Source organism: Lonchura striata, chromosome 2 (assembly GCF_046129695.1).
Source record: "Lonchura striata isolate bLonStr1 chromosome 2, bLonStr1.mat, whole genome shotgun sequence".
NCBI lineage: Eukaryota > Metazoa > Chordata > Aves > Passeriformes > Estrildidae > Lonchura > Lonchura striata.
Genome location: NC_134604.1, coordinates 89881626 through 89908021, shown reverse-complemented (window position 1 = coordinate 89908021; position 26396 = coordinate 89881626). Strand labels below are relative to the sequence as shown.

Here is a 26396-nt window from a genome sequence, read left to right as displayed (position 1 = left end):
AGTTTTTATTAACTATTTATTCAAGAAAGTTGGGGTTTTTTTCTTTTTCCACAGCTGAAAATCCACTGAGAAAGAAAGAGGATGGGAAATTGTAAAACTCTAATACTGATTAATTGCCAAAAATATCTGTTCTGAGTATTCTATTAATTATTTTACAAAATCAACCTATTATGTATGATATACCTCTCTCTTGCACTTGTTTCTCCTCTAAGAAACAAAATTCTCTCTTTTATTTAAGTGAAAAATGCCATTGTTTGTCTTAGAGTATGCTATGTATTGGTATATACTGGTGTCACAGAAAAATATGGAAAATATCAATAAGGGAAAATGCATGAAGTTCAATATAAAAGGTGTGAAGTGCCACTTAGTTATTAAAAATAAAAACAGATCGGGGGGTAGGGGTTTATTAACACTACATTTATAACAAAACACATCTCAGACTTCCTGTCAAGTCTGCAAACCATCTTGTTTAATTCCCACTCATGTCAGCAAAAAGAAATCCTGGTACTTTGTAGGTTAGTGTCTGGTGGTGGTGGTATGTCTTCTTATGTATCTGCTTTGATATCACAATCACAGGATCTCTGGGGCTGGAAGGCACTTCTGGAGATCTTCTAATCCAATCCCCTGATGAAAGAGTCAATTAGATCCAGTTACCCAGGGTTATATACTGGCAGGATTTGAACATTTCCAGGGATGGTTACTCCACTGGGCAGCTCCACTCTGAGAAATATACACCAGTGTTTGATCACTCTTCACAGTAAACCAGATTTTTGCTATCTTTAAATCCAGTTTCATCTATTTAGTATCTAACTAAAGCCCATACAAAACTCCTGCTAGTAATTATTGTTAGGTATAGACATAGAACAGTAAAACATGATGTAAAAATGCATAATAGAAGAGATTCATTGTTTGACAAAAAGCTAGTTTACAGCTAATATAAAGATTTAAAAGTAATCTCTTAAATAGTGAATTTAAAGTATGCTGCATGTTTTCTTTTTCTTTTTCTGTAAAGTGGAATGCCTGTCTTTTTCATTTCTACACACTACTCATGAATAATTGAAAATACCAATAAATGCCATGGAAACAGCTGTGCAATGTCCATGGTGTTATTGGCTGTATCTGCACTGACTGCTCTGTAGCCTTCAGCCTGTGTGCTGAGGCTGCATATCTTGGTCCCAGCCTGCACTGACAATGAGGGAATCTGGCATCTACCATCTCTGGAAAGGAAAAAGAGGTTTGAAGAGCTATGATGTGCTCTATTAACAAGACAAGTGGAAATGGTCTCAAGGTGCACCAGGGGATATTTGGATTGGATATTAGGAAAAATTTCTTCACTTCAACTGTAGTCAAGCATTGGAACAGGCTGCCCAGGGAAGTGGTAGAATCATGATATCTGAAAGTGTTCAAAATACACTGGAATGTGATCTAGGGATTTGGTTTAAAGGCGAATATGGTGGTGCTGTGTTAATGGTTGTAAACCAATGATCTTAGAGGTCTTCTCCAACCTCAGCTATTCCGTGAATCTATAATTAAGTCTCTTTATGAGAGGCTGACTGTGACACTGGGACAGATCTCATTATGCCTGGACAACTTTTTGCTCCACAGTTTAATCACAGCCATGGAAACCCACATTGCAAGACAGAGTTAAGTAATAAGCTTCTTGCCTAAAGCCTGTCAGTAACTATGAAAACAAGCAAGTCAAGAGCCAACCTCATGCTGTAAAAGGGGACTGAATGATGATTTCCCTTTCTCCGTATTCATACCAGAACAAGAAGGGTCTTTATTACTCAAGACCCTCTTTGCAGAGCTGATGGCACCTGAAGTGTCTGTAATGAGTGATGTGCCTATGCAACATGGCTGAAAGGCATTTAATAAACCATTCAACAAGTAGCAAACCATATCAATTGATCATCAAGAAAGACATAATAGTGCACACAAAGTCATAAGACACTCTGAAATTTCCTTCCCCTTTCCCTCTTTGCAACATGAACTACAGGCACACAATAAAGACCTGTTATATTTTAAAAATTAATGTAGCCACATGTCCTCAAATTTTCAAGCGGCAATTAGGAGAAGGCTAAGCCAGAAATACTCAAAAAGTCACTCAGGAAAGTTGTAAAGGGAGACAACTATTAAAAATGAGAGAACTTAGATGTTACTTCTCCCATTGTCTGTTTTTCAGACTTCTTTTAGGACAATAATAAAGCTCTAATAACTTTTAATTTAGATGTTTTTATTTAATCTTACATCCTCAGACAAAGAGGGATTCCATCAAAAGAAGTAACAATTCCCTGTCACAAAATTAGGTTTGTTAAGAGAAAATGCAGCAGCCTACATCCTGTCATATTTTAACCTGAGAGTTTTACACTTAGCATTTGCACTTTTGTACTGAATGTTCTGACCTAAAAGCACTAAATGAGAAATGTCCTTTTGGGTAGAGACAGCTTCCATCTGAGGACACTGCTCCTAAGAGCATGGGACTGGAAAGACCCTCTTTAGTATCAACACTGAGTCAGCCCTGGCCGTGCAGTAGATGATGCCTTCATAGAGTGGTTATCTAGCTTTGTTCCAAAGCTTCTAGCTTTGTTACTTGTCTCATTTACTGCTTTAGCTCTAGCTGGAAGCTTGTTCTAGAACAGCACTGACCTATTGGTAGGACATGTCCTGTTTCTGGTCTAAACTTATTCAGAGCCAGTTATTGTGCTTAAAGAGCTTTTCTTCTTGCCAAGAGGAAACTTATTCAGTGATCTTTGTTCCCTTATTATCTACTCAAATATTATTCACAGAGGAAATTATCTCTCCTCCAAGCCTTCCCTGGCTGGCTTTAATAACCAAGATCTTCCTGTTACCTCTTCTTTGCCTTATTCTATCAATCTCACTAGAAATTTCTGAAACTACAGTTCATAAATGCCAACAATCAGCATTTCATAGTTTCTTTAAAGCAAAACTGGGACATGTCAGGCAGTGGTTAGGCTCTATTGAATGAGAGACCAGAGTCTTCGTGATTTCCTCTAATGGATGAAGAGAATTTATATATTTTTCAATACATCTATATTATGTTTTAATGAAAAATTTGATTTATGCCTGATCCAGATGCTTCTTTGTAGGTAACTGCATTATGATCTCAGGGAGGAGAACAAGAAAATTTCTCAGAAGATGAAACTACACCCTGTATCAGGTAAAAGTTATAAAGTTGTAGGAAGGAGTCTCAAAAATACATCTGCCAGCTTTCGTTTAAAGACCATACCTCTGTGTCCCTGCCTACAGTAAGGGGCCCACCATTAAGTAATATCAAAAGAAGGTAGGCTTGCAACCATGAGAGTTAAGAAGAAACCTTTACATTAAAAAAAAAAAAAAAATATTACAGGTTCCCACTCCACAGACCACCAGTGACTGCTCCAGTTGCTGTTGTCTCTATATCACAGACACGAAATTAAACTTTTGCATTTACTTTAGTGAGGAAGAAAATAGCTAATTTTTCTTTGGGAATATAGTTTAAAGTGCACTAAAGCACTTCTCAGTTTGTTGGTGTCCAGTTCAAAAAAACAGGATCACTTCTGAAAACTGTTGCATAGCTCTGCACCCACATGACTTCCATGGGAATTGTGATCACCAACAGGAGCACACAGAAAGGCATTATGCACTTTTCCCTGCTCATGAGTTTCTGGGCTGTTTTAATTTGTTCTGTTCTGCTTTTATATTCTTTTAATAAATCTGAAGGCCTTTCATCACTAATGCAGCACTAGACAAAACAAGTGGGAAGGATTATATGAAATTTGATCAGCAGCAACAAAAAGCCAATTTAACTGAGGGGGTTATTGCTCTGCTTGTGATGTTTTAACTTTTGTGAGAGGCAGAGGCTTAGTTTACACTGGGATTTCCTGCATGATTTACAAAGCAGGAGTGAAACCCCACACATCCATTCTGATAAATCTCTCCCTTCATCCATCAGTGCTGACAGTGCTAATCTGTAAAGAATTAGTGAGCTAGAAGTTCAAGTCAGCTCTTCCCTTCATCTGGCTATAACACTATTCAGGGAAACTACATATAAAAGGTACCAATAAATGTCAGTGTGCAATGGAAACAGAAATTATTGATTGTACATTTTGCATGAGAAAGTGTTTTATAACAAAAAGACTGATTATCAAATAATTGACATAAAAATGGTAATGGAGACAATGGAGTCTTATGTGAAAAACCTAGTTTTTGCTAGATAAATTGTTTCTGTTCTCTTTACAAAAGGCATAATTTGATGAGAATTAAGTGGCAGTACTGACATTGCACCATACAGGCTATCTATAAGTAAACTTCTAGTTTCATGCAAGACACCTGATATCTCAGTGGACTAAATGCATAGATAGTGTGGAGCTGGGCAAGGTCATCTCTGTCTAATTCATGAATTAAATGGTTTAGTGGCACAGCACAGAGGAAGTCACACTGACTTTAAAGACCCAAAATGTCTGTGATTGGCTCCTGTCTGATTGAACCTGGGAATATCTGCTGCCTCCAGCTGACCATTTTCAACTGCTTCTAACTGATGTAGCTATTGAAGCCATGAGCTGGAATTGATGTGCATAGTTCAAAGTCAAGACATATAAATCTTTGGTCTTCCATGAAGAACAGCAGCATATTTTCTCAGCAGGAAAACATATGAGGTACGGTTACTGTACTGCTACAGAAAAGATCAGAAACACAGGCTTTCCTTCTTCTCTCCTCCATGGTTGCAAAATATGCAGACCGAAGAAAAGAAACTTTTCCACGAACAAGAAAGCCAAGAGTTCCTCACAATTTTTGTCCTCCTGCAGTCTCATGCAAAAACAGTAACAGAGTCATAACAAAATAATGGGGGTGCTGAGTAGACCTCAACAGTCATCCAACATTTTTCCCAAAAAATTAGTTGCCTAAAACAACTGCAAGTTGAGAGGTAAAATAATTGAAGGTAGCAGTAATCCTGTATGGCAGTTCTCCTTTTCTCATGCTTCTAAGGACTTTTATTACCATTTGCACTCTAGAAAAAAATCTCATGTCAATCTAAGGCAAGTCAGGCTAATCCTAGGCAGGGGCAAATAGTGTGCTTGCTCTGGGGTACTGTATTTTACAGGAGATTCCCTGAAATCTCTGGGCTGCATTTCAGCCAACATCTCTGTCGCTATAGGACACGTGAAAGCACGACACGAGCCACCTGCTATTTGCAAGGTAAAGAAGAAAGTTTATTATCCGACTCCGTCTTTTATACTTTCCCAAAGGTGACATTGGATTGGAGAGTGAATGGGCCACCTCTCCAAAGACATTGGACAAACCACCAGTACATCAAGTGTTCTCCACCCCCATAAAAGAATGTAAACAATATGTTGTTTACAGAAATTGTGTGGGAAAGTTGTCCAAAAGAATGTAAACTCAGAAGGCTTTAGAAAGTCTTAAGGATCAGGGTGACACATCTCCTCCTCTACAGGCCTCCTTTCTGTGAAAAGTTGTACTAGGCAGAATGGGTTTGACTTTTATAGGAGGTCAGTGCAGGCCTCTCTAACAGACACCTCTTCAAAACCCTGTCTGGATTAGAGATAGGAGGAATTGTTGCTGAATGCAATTTAAATGTCAATTTAAATAGTTGAGCTTGACAAGGAGGAATGCTTCACCAAACCATAGAGCTCCTGCAATGGTGGGCAGGTGGTCACAACAATTTCTTGGGGGTGGTTAAAGTACTTAAGCATGTTTCATGCTCAGGTGTGCTTGGGCTTGCAGGGTCTGGTAGCCTCTTGTCATAGCACCAAATTTCACATATATCCCTTGGAGGAAGTGAATTTATGCTGGTTGAAAGAGTCACATGGGACTTCTGCTGTGAACAGCTGCTTTCTTATTCCCTCCAGTACTACCTTGAATTATGTCTTGAATTACTGTAAGATTTTGGCTATCTGGAAGATCGTAACACTTGAATACTCATTTTCACAGCTTCCTGCAAATGATAAAGCATTATTTCATGATGAAATAGAAAGATTGCAGGAAAATAAGTGTCAAAAGAGTGCTGAAAATGAGCTTGAGAACAGCAGATGCATTTCACATGAAGAAAGGCTGTGCGGGTTGGAGGTCCCTGAAAGACAGGAGAGAGACTTTAGATGATATTCAATAGGTTTGTCATATTTCCCTTTTGATGCAAGATACATCACAAGCCCCAGAAAGCTGTGTTTTAAAGGCAATAGGACAAACCTTTCACTACAAATCCAAACTTGGAGCAAGGCAGAAGATGGAAAATCATTATCTACTGAGAGAAAATGATGTGACCAGCATATCCGAAGGCAATGCTCACATATCAAAAGAAGTCTTTAATGTGTTCACATATTGACCACCACTGTAAGGAGAAGCTCAAAGCAGACAGTGTCAGAGAGTAGCACTTTTCTGCAATGTGTCTTGAGTGCATGTCTAGATAGTTTAGGTTGCAGGGAAAAGAGGATTGCTGCCTGCCTGAGACAATGAAAGGTAAAAAATGGCTTCTTCTTTCCTAAAACTCTATGTACAGTTTGATTTAGACTTTATTCCTGCAATGTCTTCAAAAACTATTTTTAAATATATGGTGGAAATTGGCATGAGATAGCAGAAAGAAATACAACAGAATATATTTGTAATGCTTAACTTAAAGTTAGTCCCGCAAGAATTACTGTGCTTTTTCAGCTCAGCCTGGAAACATTATTTGTGAACATGACGATTCCAAATTTAGCAATTAGTAGAGTTGTGTATATGCAAATGCATAGACATACACTGCACTACCCAACACACTGTTTATATTTCACAGGGCAACAGTTTGGGATCTGCAGCAATGATTTATTTAACATAATTTTGAAATCAGGGCATGAAAAGTGAAATTTACATTCTCTTAATTGGATCCCATGGGAACAGCAAGTATTCAATCATTCTTTTAAGCATTTGTTTTGAAAGTTCTAAGCAGTAAGTAGGGGTTAGTTTTATTGGGTTGTAAGGCAACTTCAAAAAGTTGGATAGAAGGGTTATATAGAAAGCATAAAGACAAATCATGACAGGGAATGTAGTCTGTCGTATTTCCTTCAGTTGTAAGAGCTATGAGAAAATGGGATGAAAAGACTTTTTTTGTTGCGATCAAAACCTTTGGGGAAAAGGGTATTGAAACCCATTACTGTCTTGGAGAAATATATAAACTACAGTTATGCCTTAAAAAACAACTAGTGTCAATTCCCTGATCTCTCTGCAGCTTAAATCAAAGTTCCCAAGTGACCAAACTGTATTGGCTGATAAGATGAGCATATTCTTGTCACCTAAGGAGAATTTGCAGAATGTCCACATAAGCTTTTCTTCTGCAATTTATTTGATTTGGTAGTAATACACAGAATTTTCCTGCATCTACAGAGCGTGATCATAACTTTTAATTGTCTATGTCACCAACAGTGTCTCTGGCTTGTTTTTAATCAACAAAAAGAGAATTTATCTAAGAATAATATTATGCACAGAAAAGATCATGGTTTTACTAACGTTGACAATAAAGCTACTTGAATAGTAAATGAAGGTGGTACAAACCCACAACTGCTGTTCAAAGGGGCTGCCCAGTCCTTAACTGAACATATGTGAGTGAAGGTTTATGGTGAGAAACATATCTTACCTAATATTCTGTATTATTGCTGGAAACAAAAGACTAACACATTTCAGCTGTACTTCCTTCTGGGAAGGCGTTCCTAAGATTTTTGTACAACAACTAATTTATTTCTTTCATGCAAATTCTCAAAGGTGGCATTGAAAATCTCAAGGAACACTGTAGTTTCAGATCATGATATTACTGGCAATTTTTTATTTAATGAACAGCAATGAAGCTGCCACAATGAAACGTATGTTTTTAAACCTTATCCACTGTCCAGTACCACAGTACCAGTTTCTAATCAGGTTGTTTCTCTTTTTTTTTTTTTTTTTTTTGCATATTTTTTCACTGAAACATTGACACAGATAGCCCCTAAAAAAAAAAAAAAAAAAAAAAAAAAAAAAAAAAAAGAGAAAGCACTTCTGCTTTCATAGGAAATATTCAATTTTTGTATTTCTAGTCATTGGAATCCCATTTCTCTCTGTCTGTGTACAGCAGGCATACACACATGCAATACATATAAACATAAACAGAATTTTCTTTTAAATTGTCATTCTCTTTCTCTCTATATAGATATGGGTATAGGCATGTGTATGTATAAAGTCATAATTTCATATAAATGTTCAAGATCAGAAGTAGATTTAATTTTTTTTGACAGATTCCTTGTGATCTAAGCTTAAACATATTAATTTCTAAAAAGAAATTCCAGAGGAGTCACAATGACATTTATACAGGTTTTTAGTAGGAAATGCAGCCTGAGATATATATCTATCATTTACCCTTCCACCTTTAATTGAAATTTTGAGAGAGAAAATTACCATTTCAAGCAAAGAAACAAAGTGTTGGTGGTATTTCTTATGAAGGAAGATACATTTATTGAGTAGGTATACTTAAATGATGACAGAGAACAAGAGCTGGCACAATCTGTCAAGAGAACTTTAAAAATCTGAGACAATTTAATTAGAATGAGCTATGGTATGGTGCAATAATTTTCTGGTCTTTTAGTGTGTCAGCAGATAAGTTTTGCGTTGAAGTTCTAGGGTATTTTTACAGCAAGAAAATAATCCTGGAATATAGTGTTTATGTCTACACAAGCTTAAGTAAAATTCCCAGGAGAACTATTGAACACTTGCAACTGTGTCATTCATATCAAGACTCCCTTGTTTTCTTTTATTGTACAATAAATTAAGAGCTACTGGAGAGTGTGTTCTCTGGCTTGCTCAGATTGGAGGTTTTCATGACCTCTTGATTAGATGGGTTCCTTTAGATCCCAAGTCAACAGAAGAATCTTATACTACACCCTGGAGCATCAACCACTTTGGACACAAACAAGGAGCAATGTGATGCATTTGCAGACTGGCTTGTAACAGTTTTTCCAAGAGTCATATTGTAACATTTTGAAATACAGATGAAGCAAGAACTCTTCTTTGGGACCATATTGTCTCAGGGTAATTGTGCTCTTAATTTGGAATGGGAATCCAGAATAAAGTGGTCAGTAGACAGTGACTGGCAGGAGATGGGTTGAGAGTGAGGAGCCTTGATGCTACTTATGTTTACAGAATTAAAATAAAAGAATGGAGGTTTATAGACAAAATAGATACTATTTACATGAACAACTTAAACAGTATGAATTCTTTGGTCACTGTAAAGTTTAGTCTTCTGCAACAATGGTAGACTACAAGGGAAATTAGACCTACAAAAATTTCCTCCATGAAAATAGAACAGACCTTTCCATATTTTTATTTGATTAATTTGTTTACAATTTCAGCTAAGACTTGACTCTACAGAGGTTTGTGGGACCTTTAATTTTTATTTCACTGGGCTCTTCCCTGGACAAGAACCACTGAAAGTCATTGCTCTGAAGGAGAAGAGAAAATGGAAATATAAATGCTTCCTAGTCAAGTCTGAGAATTCCAAAATTTTCTTTTGAGGAGTAATTCATATCCATATATTACTTTGAAACTAGAAATTCTTGAATTGCAGACCTGAAAAATACTGACATGACACCCTTTGTACAACTTTGTACAACACATTCTGAAGGAATGTGTTCCTTCAGAAAGTTTAGTCCTTCCTCTGTGTTAGGTCTACAAATCTAGGGAGAAAGTTACTATTTATCATTAAGAAATATGCCCAGAAGGAGTAATTTATTTGTCATTCAAACCAAATAAGTGAGAAAGTCTAGACATCGGTATTCTTGACAGTTGAAATATTGTACTATTAGCAACATCTAAATAAATAATACATGCTGTAGAAATTATATTGGCAAGGGGCTATTAAAAACATTTCAAAACTGAGATAGTTGGGGAAGAAATGAAAACATTACAGAAATGATAAAGGAAAAGCACTAACTCAAGGGAAAGTGCTGAAAGTAAATATAGAGCCTTTACATATCCAAGGTATACATGTATATATATCCAAAATATACGTATATATATGGGCATATCCTTTATGTGCTCAAAGCATACTCATTTATGGAAAGGACCACACATTTAAATATTTCCTGATTTTAGCAGATGGGAAATTGGGGCGAGGAGAAGATTTTTATGAATTTCCAGTTCAGATGGAATATACACAAATATATATACATAAATTCTGTGTCAATGTCAAAATTTAACAATTTGAAATTCATTTTCTGGCAAGTATATTATCCACAATTAATTGTACTGGATGGTCAATTCCACATAGTCCTGATATATTTCACTGTCACTCCATAACTACTCTTCTCATTGTAAAGGACAAGATATTTCACTGTGTAACTGTGAATTTTAGGGAGGCTTGTCTTCCCGTTTTCTTGAACTCTTATTTTCATTCTTAATAGTGCCCTAGGTGAATAATACAGACAGTTGCTCCTTCAGTCCAGTCTGCAGACAAAAGCAAAACAACAATCCCCCTGCAGACAGTGCTTAGAGTAACATCATGAGATGAATGAGGATCTCAGTTGGCAAAGAAACAAAATTACAGCTCATCCTGGGAACTGAGGTGAAGGTTGCCAGTGGGACAAAGTGATTACTGTGACATAATTACAATAGTGAAGGATAAATTGATTTATTACATTTCAAGTGATGGGAAGACCTTACTTTTTGTATCTATAAACAAATATACACAAAATTCAGTAAAAGGAAGGAGTGGAAAAAGAGAATATATTGTTAAAAGGCAATTGCATTGATAAATGTTTCACAGATAGGGTATAATTAAGTGACTCAGAGAAATTTTTGTCACAGCTTTGCAAATTTGACCAGGAAATATCCTACTTTGGATATAAGTCTGTATTCAGCTGTAACAATGCATTTGCTGTGAAATGAATTGCATTAAAAACGCCAAGCTTCTCTGTTTAAGTAGGATGGGATAAATGTCATAAGAGACCATACTCTCTAAAGCAGTGTTTGGTTATCAATGGAAAAAATTACTCTCACTGAAATATCTTAAGTCAAACTTGAAAAAGGGGGAAAAGCACACTAATTATGTTTTCACTAATATTTTTGCATCAGTTTGCTTGCTTAAATCAATGCTATCTTAAAACCTAATGAAGTAATTTGACATGTTTAGAACAAATCAATCAGAAAAGACCTTAATGTGGCATATTTTTCTTCAATGTCAACGACAGGAGGACAACCTTCAAGTTTAAAAAGACACATTTTTGGCTTATTACACCAGTCATCACCATGACCCAGTGAAGTGGGCACTATGAGAAACAGGGTGGCAAAAGAAAATGTATCCTTCAAAACATGCTTCACTCTAGAACTAAAAGTGACTGTTATTCATAATTAGTATCCACTGGAAGAACTAGGATCCATCCCCAGAGAATACTTTTCTGTATCACTAAATATTGATGCGCTGTGCTGGTGGGATGTGTCTGTTTCTCTGCTGCTCCCAGCAGACAAAAGTGTGGTGACCCTGGAGAATCCACGCTTCAGTGTGTGAGAGCCTGAAGAGCAACAGGTCAAGCACCAGTTTCCCCTCCTACTGTGACAGTTGTAGCCAAACAAAGGCTGGGAAAAGAGAATTTAAGGGGGAAAGGAAATTGGAAAAGCAGGAGGGAGTGAGAGATATCTAGGAATGAAAACAGAATTCAGGTTTTGGGAACTTGGGCAAGGACTGTGCAACAAAGAAGGGGAAGAGAACATCAAAACTAGGGAGAGAAAAAAAAATGAACTCATAGATGTAAGAAAAATAGAAAAGAGTGTGAGAGGTGTAATGTGAAACAACAAAAATTTTGCTGAATTTATCTTGAAAAATTATTAGGTATTAGTTTACCTGCCAACTGCAAAATCCAGACAAAAGGGTGAAAGTCAGAGGGACCACAAGGAAATGAACACCACCTCACATTACTGTAACTGATGGAAGGAAGAAAGAGGAAGAAAAAAATCTCCAGGGCTGGTATCTTGTTTTGGAAATAGGCAGTAGAGATTCCTACAGCAGTAAAAGCTCCTTTTAGCTTTAGATCCACACTGACCACATACCATAATTCACTACTCCTCATAAATCAAGCTAAGACAAATTCCTTTTTAGTACCTGAAGACAGCATTGCCTTCAAGGCTCAACAGTGTTTAGTTGCCCATCTGCTGATAAAACAAGCCTTGACACCTTATACATAGAGTCCTTTCAATGTCAGTTGCATCTCCAATGCCTGTCAGCATTTTTAAAGGGCTGGCTAAGACATAAATCTGCCTACACACAGTTATACCTCATGTTTAGAGCAGTTTCCCTGTTGGTAACTCTCAAAATGAAAAGCGGGGTCTATCATACACATATGTATAACCAGTACTAGGACTCTTACCCTCACAGTGTGTTGCCTTCTGCTGAGAAGGCAGGCGACCTGGTTCCAAGGGACAGCACGGCAGCCCGGCCTCGCCCGGGCCACTCGGGCCACAGACATACACAGACACCAATGTGGTGGATGGTCAAATGGCGTTTATTACCTTATCTTGTGAGGTTAAATAGTCGAGGGGGCTTTGCTACATCAAAGGAAGAAGATAGGGTCTCTAGGGTTAGTAAGGGGTGGAAAACTACGAGTTAGGAGGGGTTACGTGTCTCAGGGGTGATGGATTACATGTCACAGATGAGGGGGGAGGGTCTTGCTTTCTGTTACATCCCGAAATCTTCCGTTCGCCTGTCCCTATCTACCGCAACAGTGCTTTGGTTTTTTTCCTTGCCAATCTAGAAAACCTGTTTTTGCTGTTACTAGTATCTGTCTTAGTTTCTTTCAATCTGTTTAATCATACCATTATCATTTGACACCTGGTGAATGTGTCAGCATAATACACTGGTCCATTAATTTTAAATTGATCTTGAGAAACATGCAGAAGAAAACAATTTACCTTTATTTGAAATAACCAATTCTGTTAGTATGACAATCATTGTAATATAGCATTAGTATTGCTCTTTGTCTCTACAACTCACCAACCACAGAACCAAATCTAGGTAATCCTCAAGCCTCAGAAAATTTTTGGGTTATAATTAGTATTTCCACTATTATGGGGGCATCAAATATTTTAAAAAGGTGAGAAGACCCTTCACCACTCGCAGAAGTGGATCTGGAACCACATCTGAATGCTGGTCAAAATAGGCTATTTAAAAATTTATTTACAAGTTTTTCAACTTCTTTAGGTACTGCATTCCAAGTTTCTTATACCAAGTCTTATCCCTACTGTGTAGTTTCTGCATCTGTGAAAACATCTATTTGCTTGATGAGGTTGTATTAAGGTAAAGTCATGCTCCAAAGACAAGATATTGTAGAAAGAGTCAAACAGGTCATCAATAGCTGTGTGTGTAGTGGTGGACATGTAGGCATATGGATTAATATAAATATCTGTTGGGATACACAAGTGTTAAAGTAATTTGGGAATCATGTATTTAGGAGGCTAAATGTTTTATAGATTTAGGTCTAAAAATTCTGCCAATATTAGCAACAGCCAGGATGACATTCTCAGTCTGTATCTATGAGATGTGAGGGCTGCTTATCCTGACTTTAGTAAGGGCTGTGTATTCTGGGCATGTCCCAGGACCAGACCTGCAATAATCTGACTCTAACTGAACAATAGATTCTGTACTCACAGCTGTCTGATCCTTCTAATGTCCATTCCTTTCTCTGTTCCCAGGGAAAGTCTGCAAGAAAATCAGAGACACAGATAATGGCAAAGAAATTTAAGTGAAAAGAGCAAAAGCGTAAGGACCTTTTCTCCAGACAAACAGGGCTCAAGTTAGACAGCTACTGTTTTTCATTGGTTTGTTTGTACACTCAGCCTTCTCATTCTTTACCTCATTCATATGAACATATCTCAAAGCACAGCCAGTATGCCATGGCATTTTTAAAATAGCCTATTTACCAAAAATTTCAGTGCCTGAATGAAATCCTGTGCCCATTCTTAAAGACCCAGCAGACACAGGGGCACCTGGCAGCATGAAGCAACTTAAAGAATTGGCTTTTTAACATTATGTGTTCCAAGAGTTTGCTAAATGCCATCATTCATTGGAATGAGCTCTCTCACCAGAACAATGAGTTAAGTCTGCATGTCTTTAAGAAAAACCCAACAGCCTGAACTTTGCATACTCTTTTAATCATGTTTCACTGGAAAAAAGTAAAAACTTTCAGAATAACCAGAAATCTCTACTCTTTCCCCATTCCCATTTTATCTCATTTTTCTTTATAAAGGCAGAGTGTTTCCTTGAAATTGTTCTCTTTAGAACTGTAGCACATTTCTTGGGAAATAAAAAAAATAAGGTTAGCTAAAGGAATAGCAATTTATCTGTGGCATTTCAGCAAATGTGGCGGTTTTCTCCTGTGCCACTGGTTTATTTCAGTTGTGGGAATACAACCAACCAATACATTTCTGAAGCATGAGTGAAAAAAAAGCCCACAAAACAAAATCCATCTGTAAGCACAGAATCAATCAATGTTGCTGTAGTCAAAAAGAAGGATTTTTCTCATAGTTAAAAAAAGTGTGTCACATTATTACAGACACAGAAATTAAGTGTGCTAAAGGCAAAATCCAAGATGAATGGAATTATTTCTATGGGAATTTAACACATACTGTGAAAAAAGATTTCAATTAAAATGATTAACGCTAGGTGAAACTCAGGTACATACATGACACTGTCATGTTAATGAATGAGACAGATCCTTTCCTTTCAGCTGGAGTTGTGCTGAAGGGTGATGACAGCTGAGTGAGATATCACCTCTTGTGAACAAGAGCAAATCATGTGGTGGTTTCATAGACCCATCCTGTCTCTGAACAGACATACCACCTCATGTGTTTAGATGGTATAAAGCTGAGGATGGGTAGCCACTTAATGTCTCTGCCATTAACCTGTGAAGTGATTTCATTGTAAAAAGATATTTTCATTACTTAAGGTGTTTTTCTTGAGTCTAAAACACTGAAGGTGTGAGATTCAGGTTCCTAAACACAAGTTTCTTCCACCATGTGAGGCATTCTGCTGTGTGCTTTGTGATCTGTGTGACTGACCTGTCTTTCTCCTCCCATTTCATCCTTCTTACATGCATTGTCCTCTACAGGAGTGGCACCAAGCCCTTTTTCAAAAAACACATTACAGGAGACACCTAAGGGAAATTAATAAATAAAGAAAAAATTGCTGTAGCCACACTAGAAATGGTTTAGCTACTGGGGTTTTTTGTCCTCTCTTTCATCTATAAGTTGCCTAATTGATCTGCAATCTGTCACTACTGTAAACATGATTATGATGATGATTACTATCAATTGTGTGCTGACTCTTTATTGAGATATAATATCTCAGTAACATGAATTAGTTAAAATTTCTCAAAAACAAAGGTATTTTTATTGCATAACTTTAGGAGAACTGTTGAAGATTGAAACAACTTCCCTTGGTTTTCCTGACCTTACTCTAACCTTCCTCTGAGGCCCTTAGGAGTAAACAAAAAAGGACAAACTATTGACTTCATTGGGAAATGTCACCATTAACATTCAACTACAATTTTTGTAAGTAAGGGCTAGGCTTTTCTCATGTCCTGCACTGAAATTATGATTTCCAAGACTGACCATCTGGATTAGGATGTCAAGAGGATGGAGCCAGGCTGTTCTTGGTGATGCCAAACAATAAGGCAAGCAGCAATGGGCAGAAACTGATGCACAGGAAGTTTCATCTGAAAATGAGGAAAAACTTCTTTACCATTCAAGTGATTGAGCCCTGAAGAGGTTACCCAGAGGATCTGTGAAGTCTCCTTTACTGGAGATATTCAAGAATAATCTGGACACAATTCCTGTGCAATATGGTCTAGGATGTGCTTGAGCAGGGAGGCTGGGCCAGATGACAACTGTGGTCCATTCAGAACTTGCCCATTCTGTTGTTCTGTGACCAAATATTTGGAGTGTCCTGTTGGTGGGCACGCCTTTGTATCTGAAAATAAAGAACAGATTGTCATCAGCCCTGCCTCTATTTCACTACAGGTTCTGAACAGGTCTGGATGTCTCTCATAGAAAGCTAATTATCCCACAGTTCAGTAAACCAGATTTTTCCTCTGAAAGAACTCATCTCTCACCATTTAAATAAAATATTTCCTTGATGTTCCACAAAAAGTTAAAAGAATGGTGTTCCCAAAAAGTGAGGCTCCCTATTAATACACCATGATGTAACAGCCAGAGCCTTAATCAGCTTTCTCACTTGGAAATTGACATTATGGTCAAGCTGCAGGCAAATTCCTAAACAGAGTGTTGATGCTTATATTAAGTGCAAGGTAGCAAAGAATCTAGTCCAGTCTGCTTTAGGAAAAAGACACAAAATAATAAAACTGAAAATGGCTCTATATGTCTTGAAATCAAAGAATTTTTGTTATATAATCAACAGTGCACTTAAGCCAGCATTGCAATCAATCATGGTAGCTGATATTCCTAAAGTTTTGTTCAGATGGATAATTCTCCAATGTTTCTACTCTTCTGTTAGAACTGATGGGATAGTTTAGCTGAGCAAAATCTCTGGTTTTGATTTGGATTTTCTTGTGGGATGAAAATACAAGCAAAAAAACCCAACAACAGCAAAAACTCATTAAAAAAAAACATGAATTCTTTTGGGTTTACACTTAGTACTACTTAAAATACCTTGCATTGGCTTGGTGAACAATTTGATGCTTCCATAACAACTGTATAATAACTTAACAAGTAAGTGCATCTAAAACTGATGTGTTACATACATAAAGATGAAATAATTAATAGTTGTTAGGTCTTGCTTTTTTTGTTGTCCCTTTCTTCCAAATCTCTTTATCTACTTTCTTTTGAAGTACATTCACTTACTCCATTGGGCAATAAACCCTGGAGAAATACAGTCAAGATGCATTCTGTGTTGAGAAAATTACTTTTCTAAATACAGATTCTAGTAAAGACTTACTAAATTCAAGATAAAATAACTTTATAATACTGAATTTTGATCTCTTTAAACAGGTGATTAGAGACTAACATGTACCATTTGATAAATAATACTTGATCTCATGACCAAGTTAATGTTTCGACCCACCAAGATCTGTTGTAAAGTGGTTACAGCAGTTGTGTCAACAACTTCTCTCTGACTCCAAAGTATAAAGATTAATCATAGGAAAACCTCATGGCCATTGTTAATAGCAGACTACTCTTTTCCTTGCAGGGAGTACGTGGAAAGTTTGGCCAGTGATGGCAGAACCACACATCTGAGTTTAGAGGTGTCTTGATACAGTTGTCCTCTGAGGCCTGCCTCCCCTTTTGCTTAATCATCCAGTTCTCACTCTTCAGCAAGACCTCTGCACATTGGCTACTGCTGTCATTGGAGCAGCATGCATGTTGTTTGGCTTGGCCGACATTCAAAATTCTCCATCATCATCAAGGCCCATTTTGGTTGATTCCTATAGGGAAAATGTTGAAATGCCACAGGCTTAAGAGACCAACATCCTACATGGACACTTTCCATACTGCTGCATTGAATTCTAATTTGCTAAACTTCTAGTTTCTTAGCTTACTCATTACTTGTTCACTGCTTTTTCATTTCCTATGGCACTTTTTTCCCTCCCACCTTCACATTCTTGGGCACAGACTGGCTTTTGATTACTTCTCCAGCTAAATAAAATTCTGCAGCGTGTGAGTTCCCTGCCCTAGGCCAGCATAGCCCTCTCTCATTGCCATCTTCAAGTTCAATGTTACCTTCGACTCCTGGGCAAGCTCAGTCCTTTGGGCATATCTTTAGGGGCACTTAAAATCTGTAGTTAATAACACACATGCACACATAAAACCAGTAGCATGGAAAATGAATTTACTGGTAATGCTGTTTAAAGCCAAGTAGCCTTCCCAGGCTTTAGACAAGCCTGATGGCTTGTCTGGCTCAAATTATGAAGGTTACCTCTCTTTTCTTGCTGGTCACACATCCAGCAGAGGAGTCCAACCCCCACTGCAGTAACCTTCTCAGAGCAACAACTTCTATGTGTCAGCCAGAATTCAAAAATTGCATGTAGCTGGATTACTGCAATCATCATATTTCATGCCCCTTTAGGCTGATATTCTGAAGGAAGATGCACATGGATACCAACCTTCCATGTCACATCTGCTGCAGCAGATTCTGTGCTCCACCACAGGTCTTGGCCAGAGCACCCTTGTGCAGTACAAAAAGCAGTATAGACATATCCAGACCACATAAGCTGCTGCAGGCAGGCATTTTCCATTTTCCTGTGTGGTTGCTTATCCTGAAGCAAAATCCTGTCCTGTATTTCCTTAGTGGGCTCACAGTGAAAAATGCTAAGCAGAAGATTTAGACGATGGAATTTGAATTTGGCTTTCTAAAATCTTTATTTTTCTTGCACCTCTTGAGGTGCTGAGCACCCACGAGATCCAGCCATGCTCTTTCTTATGCCCACCAAATAGCACAGGATATTATTACTTCTTCAGTACTGTGGGCTTATATAGAGAAGGAGGAAAGTCTCAAGCATAAAATTAAAACATATTCAATTATATTTCTGAGGATTTATCACTGTTTTTTTCTAAATGCTCTTATTATCCGATATTTCTATGCCTTTTGTTCCTCTGTGGGCTTGTGCCTAGCAAAAAAACAACCCTACATGTGAATTCTTTGAGCTAAAATATAAACTCATAGTTAAGAGCATAGCAACATGGTGAATTTAAACCAAATCTTTGCAAAAATGCCTAGAGCATGCACAGGCAGTATTGGGGGAATTAACTGAAAATAAAAGGAGCAAACTGATTCAGCGGTATGTTGTTCCTCTGTTACATTTTTCTCAAGTTCATAGGTGCTCTACTGGTGTAAACTGCACTAATTCTATTTTTACTATTTTTAGCTAAAGATCTACTCCAAATATTTTGGCTGCAGTGTATGGTCTCTTCATATAAGGAGCAACTTTCAACTATTTTACCTAAGACAGAATAAGAAATAAAAGAGTACATTCCTACAATGCCCTATTTGTGTAGCTAGGATAATCTCAAGTCTTCTCAGGCTTTCAAGGTTTTCAGACACAAAGTAGAATGTATTTAGATTTGTACATATTCAGAAATCAAAACCCCCTCAAGTACTAATGGCTTAATTTATATTTCATAGAATAAGAAATGTTACAGTAGAATTTTCTGAGCTGAGTAAACCTTTATCAGCTGTTCTTATGCTTTTAGCATTCTTTGTTCTCATCTCTCTCCCTCAGGATAAAATAAAAATAGCTAATGCTCGTTTTCTTCCCCAGTTTTTTCATCCACTGTTTCTGTTCGACTTTTATCTGACAATCCATCTTCCATGGTAGCCAGTGTAGGATTTTGATTCCTGTACCTCTTTTTCTGAAGGCTGCTGATCATACTTTCTCCCTTGCTGTAGTGTCATCAGATGGCTTGTGCCACCAGTGGTTGTGTCCTCACTAACAATACAAGGCTTGGTTCAAAGGCAAAGCTTTCTCTTCCATTGGAACAACTATTTGCCAAGGCACAGCAAAGTGCAACTACCACTCCAGTGGTACTTAGACAGAGCCTGAGTCCCTCAGCTACCCCTCACCTCCTCCTCATATTCCTTCCCCCAGGTTCCTTGCAGTGTGTCAGGGGGCAGAGGCAATGCAGATAAGCAGTTATGGACCAGAAAAGTTTTTTATGCCTGAGGAGGAAGTGAAGAGTCACAAAAATTAACAGACAGCAGCCTGGACTTATGTCTTGCAAGAAAGTCAGCCAGGGATGTCAGATTAATTATAGGAAATTTATTTGTACTTTCCCTAAAAAGAATAGTTGTTGTTTGATGTGACCCTGATCTTGTCTGTGTTGTCTCATGTTTTCAGCCATCATTTCCTCAGCTAGATTACATTCATGTTGAATGTGCATCCTTCTGTGTCTGGGACCATGACTGTTTCTGGGCACATGGACAAATCCAGGCAACATGAGAGCAGGACTTCTCATCCTCCATGCTCTACATACTGCCCAAAAGTGGGGATCGGGACAGAAGCTGCAGGATGGCTTAAGTGGTTGATTACCTCTGCCTCCAAGCACAGCCACAGCAAGAACACACCAATTACCATTCCAACCCCACATTGCACACGCTCTGCTCTCCTAGTTTAATCACCTCCAGCTGGATGGTATGATGGGCAATGGTTGGTGTGTAACCCAGGTCTTTCTGTTGTTCTCATGTGAGTTTAGGCTCAGACTGTGAGGACTTCTGTCCATTTCTCTTTCCATGTTTTCTTTTCCCCTTCATGCTGTTAACCCCATTATCTTTGACAAGACCTGGGTTAATCAGTAGCCCTTTACATTAAAGGGTTGACAGTAAAATCCTGTTTTTCCTTTCTCTAGGAAAAAAAGAAAAACAATTAGAAGGTTGTTGATTTTTTTTCTTTTCTATATGATAATCTAAAGGAATAGCCCTGTGATGTTTCAAATCTGGTTTCTTGTAGAGGTGCTTCATTTTCTGGTGTTGCAATACATTGTTCCTTGCTGATTAAACCTGCATAGCACAATGTTAAATGTAAAACCAATCCTAAAGGAGTCTGTGACTGTGGAGAGTTGCAATGCAGTACACTACCTCAGAGGTATGCCCCTGTATGATTTTAAGATTGGCTGTGCTCCCTATTGCTAAAAAGGAAATCTGACACCCTCTGCTCCTCCCTTACCTGGTCCTGTGCTGTCACTCCCTTTTACTTGGAGTAAACCCATTCTGATCATTACCACAGAAATCCATCACCTGCTTTTATATGCTGGGTGAATTTTTGTCTTTTAAGTGTGTTGAACTTCTTGTTGTGCACTCAGATGAGAGCCAGCTCTGGTGCAAAATATGCCACAAAAAATCACAGCTGGCATGGGGAGCTGGGAGGGGATAATAAGACTGTCCTTTTTGACAGAGGCAAGCTGATAATTAATCTTATATTGTATAATGAAACCATGCACTATTAGAAACATTCCAGATGCTTTAGTGATTGCCTCACAGTTATGGCACTCAGGTCTGGAAGACATCAGCACAATGACACATTTCAACTCTTTCAAAGCAAATGGTACAATCCCTGTTTTGCAGGTTTCTTTTCCTGTCATGCTTATGAGATTCTTCTTCATCAAGCACAGCAGCAGCACACACACATGCTTGTTAGCCACCACCACAGCCATCCAGAGTTAGAAGAAGGGAACAAGCTCCTTTAGATCAGTTAGGGTTTACTGGAAGAGCACCTTTATGGGAATGGAGAAGCAGCCTAAACATTTCTGCAGTCAGATCAGTTAACTTGAGTGCCGCTACAAATGTTCTGATGGCTGGGACCGAAATTTTCTGATACATTCAAAATGCAGAGAGTGACAAAGGGAGCCATATTCTGTGATGACTTCCTGCTACATCAAAGCATGGGGAGTTAAAAACTTGCTGGAAAAGTACTGGACTCAGCAGTGACAGCTCTAACACCCACCTCACTTGTTTGTGCTGCTGTTTCTGCTGCTGTTTCTGCATGTTTCACAGAGATGTTCTGCTAGCTGTCACCTTCCCAGGATAAGTCTGCACCTGGTATTAGTTTCTAAATTCCTTCTTTTCTACTTCTCAGGTGTTTTAAGCAATTACTATGCAAACTGTTTTCTGTTTCCTCAGATTCAATAAATGGGGACGATAATTAAAACTCCTCAAATGTAAATAAAAGCATGGAAATGCTGTTTAAGATTATTTTAAGTTACTGACGAGCTACCAGTTGGTTGTCCTAACTCAGCTTTGTGTCTTTGTAGCAGACACCAGCAGCTTTGCATATGCTGAGGGCTTATCCAGTGTTGATACTTCATCTCTTTCAATCTGCAAGGGTAAAAATGTAGGGAGAGAAGCCCACCACTACAGGACAGTGAGTGAGGCTGAGCTTCTGCATGGATCTGCCTAGAACTATTCTTGAGCATCCCCCAAAAAAATGCCAATAGAACATAATTTCAACTCAACTCATCTCAGGTTTTATTGAAGTACATAAAAATTATTTTATTTTCTTTTAAAAAGAGAAAAAACAATCACAAAGGTTTTATAGTTTTCTCCCCAGCTCATCCTGGATTACAAGACATTGTGTAATCCTAATTACTTAATAAACATTACTCTGAATTGCCTTTCTTTTCAGCTGACAGAAGCAATGCATTATTGTTGATACACAATTCCAAAGAATTGTCACTCACTGTCAACTTCTTCTATTTAAGGAGAAACAACCTCCTCAGAATAATGAATTCAAAATTTCAGTGGCCTAGAAACCCTGAGGGTTTTACAGCTTGACCTTGAGGTTTGGGTTCTGTAATTACACTGCAGAAGTTCCTGCTGATTCTATGTAACTTCATAAAAGACACACATCAATATTCACAGGTGCTAAATCTCTATTGTGCAACACTCTATGTCAGAGGGAATCTCTATCTCAGAATTTGTGAGGTTTTTACATTATACCAGACTTAACAATAACTTCATTAATAGTGTTGCAGATCACAGTTCGTATTGAAACATTGAAATTAGGTTTACCTGGATGTAAATGACAACAGAATACAAGCTTTATCACAGAAATTTCACTCCTCCTATTCATGAATTTTCCATGAACCAAGGAATTGATTCCTTTAATCAATGGGGTAAAATCTTGTGCATTAAGATGCACATGCTTAATTTTGGCAATCTAACACACATAAAAATCACTGCCTGAAAGACAGGCTGTGTCTGTATCTTTGCACTGTAAAATGATTAGAGTTTTATGAGAAAGGAATGAAAGAGGATAGTTATGTCTTCAGAAATCAGTTTTATCTAAGCTAGTGTGGTGTCACTCACGAGGCAGAAGTTACATGCATGCATGATTTATGTGCTTCCATATATCAGATCATCCAGATTTCTTTTCATTGTAAAGCTGATATTGATTCTCCTGTATTAGTAATACTGACACTGGGATAATTCTGACATCATTATAAAGTATGCACTAATACCTCCTTCCTTAGCGAAACCATTTTGCTCAATAAATCATGGTAAGAGTAAGGAGAGGAAGAGACAGAGGAAAAAATGTTATTAGAACTTGCTGGAATCAGTGTCCAGTCCACAATGACTGCCAAAGGATACCATATGCTTTATTAGGTAAGTCTATTATTTTCAGACAATAAGCAAGATACCAGTGTGTAAAACTTGCAGTTGATATTGATGGAGAGCAGAATCGATGCAAGAAATAAAAAAAAAAACCTGGTATCACCCTCATTCTCCAGTATATTAAATGCACATTTTAGTCCAGAGGTGTATTTCAAGCAAAATGTTGCATATCTCAGAGAAAATAAGAAGTGTTTCTTTAAGAACCTACTTCTACTGGAGGTCAATGGCTTTAGTATTGCTCATTAAAAATTAAGGATATTTATTGACCAGCAAACCACAGCAACTGGTTTATGGCACATAGATACATGTATCAGGGAAAGAGCCCTGGATGAAACATTCTTTCCACAATAAAATTAGATTCACAGGTCGCAGATGATTTGCTAGTTATTTCCAGGTAGTAGAGCCGTAATTTGTGGAAAAGTTCTCCCAGATTCTTTACTTTCACTACAAAAAAGAATCTTTTTTTACTAAAGTGTAAATTGCATGCACTCACTAGTGACAACCCACAGCTGATTGAATTAATATAATTCTGTAAGAACAGAGCCCTGCTATCATGAAGGTAAGAGGTATTTTTTGAACTCTGTTTCCATTCTTCTCTGTGAAGCTTCTTTTTAGCAAGCCCTGATGGAAGAATAGCTAAAGAGATGGGTACTTGGTTTTTAATGCAGAAAGATCTCACGTGTCAGCTATTCAGGCTGCCCTCGCGATGTAAACATCTTGCCACTGCCTACCTGTAGTTTCTAGAGACAAGCTTTTCAAAACCTGCAACTTCAGCTAGCACAACTCACAAGGTGGGGAAGCTCTGCCTACAGCAGATACCCTCTTGCCCAAGCCATGCTCTCTCCTGCTGCTGGAGCATGGACATGCCAGTTATGGGAGTGGAGTGAGTGCCTCAGACCCTCCAGGTTCTGCAGCAAGGGTATTTGTGATGAGAGAGAGGGTACTGACAGGAATCCCCAACAGTACTGGCAAAACTGCTCTGACCTCTGCCATTTTGAGCATCATAGTTTGCCAATCTCCTGACTAACCTCTCCAGAGGATGAACAGAGAGATAAAGAATGTGTTTTGTGAGGCTGAACTTTCACAGCAAATGAGCAACCAGTGGGATGATGCAATGTATGGGCTATGGGCCACCAATAGTCCCTGCTTTTTATAGCAAGAAAAAGAAGGTCTTGAAAGTTATGGCTGTCTCTGTCTATGCCACCAATGACTTCATATACCTTTGTAGCCATCTGCTTTGGGGATCCTTTAGGGACCAAGAGGTGGCAGACAGTGTTAGTCTGCAGCTGAAACACAAGGTTGTATTTACCACCTGCTGCCTAATGCACTCTGAGCAGGAGGGAGGCAGGAGTAACAAAGGACAGAAGTTTCCATTTTTTCATTTTCTTCTACTGAGACAAATCAAAGGCTTGGAAGAGGCATCTCTCTGTACACTTCATGTTTTATGATTTCCTAATAAACTTACTGGGCCCTAAAATTATTTGTCTTTTATTAAAAGTAAATGTTAAGCACATGTTTTGGAGATTACCAACTAGGCATCTGTGTTTGAAAACATACCCTGCAAAATGTTAGCAGGCTGAACAAGGCTTTCATGGAACATTGCAGAGCACTAACATTTTAGATACAACAACCAATGAGGCAACTCTCAGTTGTGACTGATTTTTTTAATAGGCTTCTGTCAATCAATTATTTTCACTTCTTTTCTTCCCATTTCTATCCTTGTTACAAGGTCCCCCCATGTATCTGAATGGTGATACCAACGAACAGTCCTTAAAGTCATTGTCACACTGGGGCTCTGCCAAGCTGGCTCCCTGGTGCTCCCTGTGGTATTCATGGGGACAAAGCCAGATTCATTTATATTTTTTCACTCTTTTCTTCATCTGCTTTACAGATGACTCTGTAGTTATTGGAATTGTATCAAGATCTGGACAAAAGCACTGCTTGCTGGGGAAGGAGGCTGCTGGTACATTGAAGGAAATGTTTGATTTCAGCCCCCATTTTTAATATTTGCTATTGTGTTCTGCATGTGTGTAGGTGGGTGTATGGGTGATCATGTGAGAAAAAGAGAGATGGGTTGATGGTGGGAAATATTGCAGAACACTTCCCTCTTTTACTTAGGAAGAGGATATTTTTTATCTCATTTTTATCAAAGGTGCCATTAGAAGTAATGACAGGATAAATAACTTTAAGGCTTCAAAGAACAAGGATTCTAAAGAATAGGATTCTGAAGAACTTTAAAGAAAGGATCTGTCTTGGAGATTAAGCTTTTTTAAATCCTTCAGATCCCTTTGCCAAATGCAATAATATTCTATTATAAATCCTTCTATGAATTTACACGTAGCATTGCATTTTTCCTTTGATGGTGTATGCAGGTACAAAAAGGCAATGATGTGTATTTACTAAACTGTTACCTTTTCAGTTAGTGAATTGCTTAGCCTGGATGGTTTCTTTCATAAATACAGTCATTAAATGCATGAAATTATTGATCTAAACTGCTTTCCTGGGAGATTGTTCCTTATAAAGAGCAAAGTCAGGTCTCTTTTTGACTGCAAGCTAGGCTAGATCTCATAATAAAACTTTCATCATAAAAAAAGGAAAAAATAAAACTCTCATCAACAATAACCTCTCTATGATACATCAATGACTAAATCTCTGAGAGAGCCGGCTTTAATTTTTCTTACAGTGAAAGAGAGTAGGAAGGATGCAATATTTTTACAAGGAACTCCTTTTTAAAGAGATAATGCTGAAAAGGCTGCCAAAGGGATCTCTTGCTGCTACAATTTGTAGAAAGGAGCTCTCATAATTATAGTCAGAGTTTATTGTACCTCTCCCTGTCTCCCCCCTTCCCACTCCCCCCACCCCCGCCCCCCGCCCCGTGTGCGTGCGTGCGTGTGTGTGTGTGTGTGTGTGTGTGTGTGTGTGTGTGTGTGTATGCAGAGAGCTAGAGAAAGCTGGCAGCACTACCTGAATAGCTGCTGAAAGAGTGAGACTTCTCAGTTCCTGCTTCATTACTGGGGAGCAGCTATTCCCGTGTGTGCGAGCTCCTAACTGCTTCTTCCCATCGAAAAGCCCTTGGTAAGTCCCCTTAGCTGGCAGAGCAGTGGATTAGCTCAGCAAAAGGTAGGAGGGGGTGGTGGCAGGGAGCTCTGGGGACATTCAGAGCCTGTGTGCAGCTTATGATCTAATAGATTTCAAGGATTTTGTGTAATAAATGTGTAAAATCTTCTGTGGATTGCTGGGATGTAAAGGCAATCACAAGGAATGTTTTGTGTGCTCA

General features: G+C 38.2%; 1 protein-coding gene and 1 long non-coding RNA gene across 2 annotated transcripts in view; one reads left to right on the top strand and one right to left on the bottom strand.

Annotated features, from left to right (window-relative positions):
- The window catches only part of LOC144248896 (uncharacterized), a 39610-nt gene extending 23828 nt beyond the window's left edge, over positions 1 to 15782 (bottom strand). The window contains exons 1-2 of the long non-coding RNA XR_013342080.1: positions 15743 to 15782; positions 13652 to 13702 (exon numbers count right to left, since the gene is read on the bottom strand). This is a non-coding gene — a long non-coding RNA (uncharacterized LOC144248896). The remainder of the gene's footprint in view (positions 1 to 13651; positions 13703 to 15742) is intronic.
- A 10268-nt stretch (positions 15783 to 26050) lies between these two features.
- The window catches only part of ST6GAL2 (ST6 beta-galactoside alpha-2,6-sialyltransferase 2), a 172074-nt gene continuing 171728 nt past the window's right edge, over positions 26051 to 26396 (top strand). The window contains exon 1 of the mRNA XM_021545540.3: positions 26051 to 26194. The gene's annotated coding sequence lies outside the window, so the exon portion shown is untranslated. The remainder of the gene's footprint in view (positions 26195 to 26396) is intronic.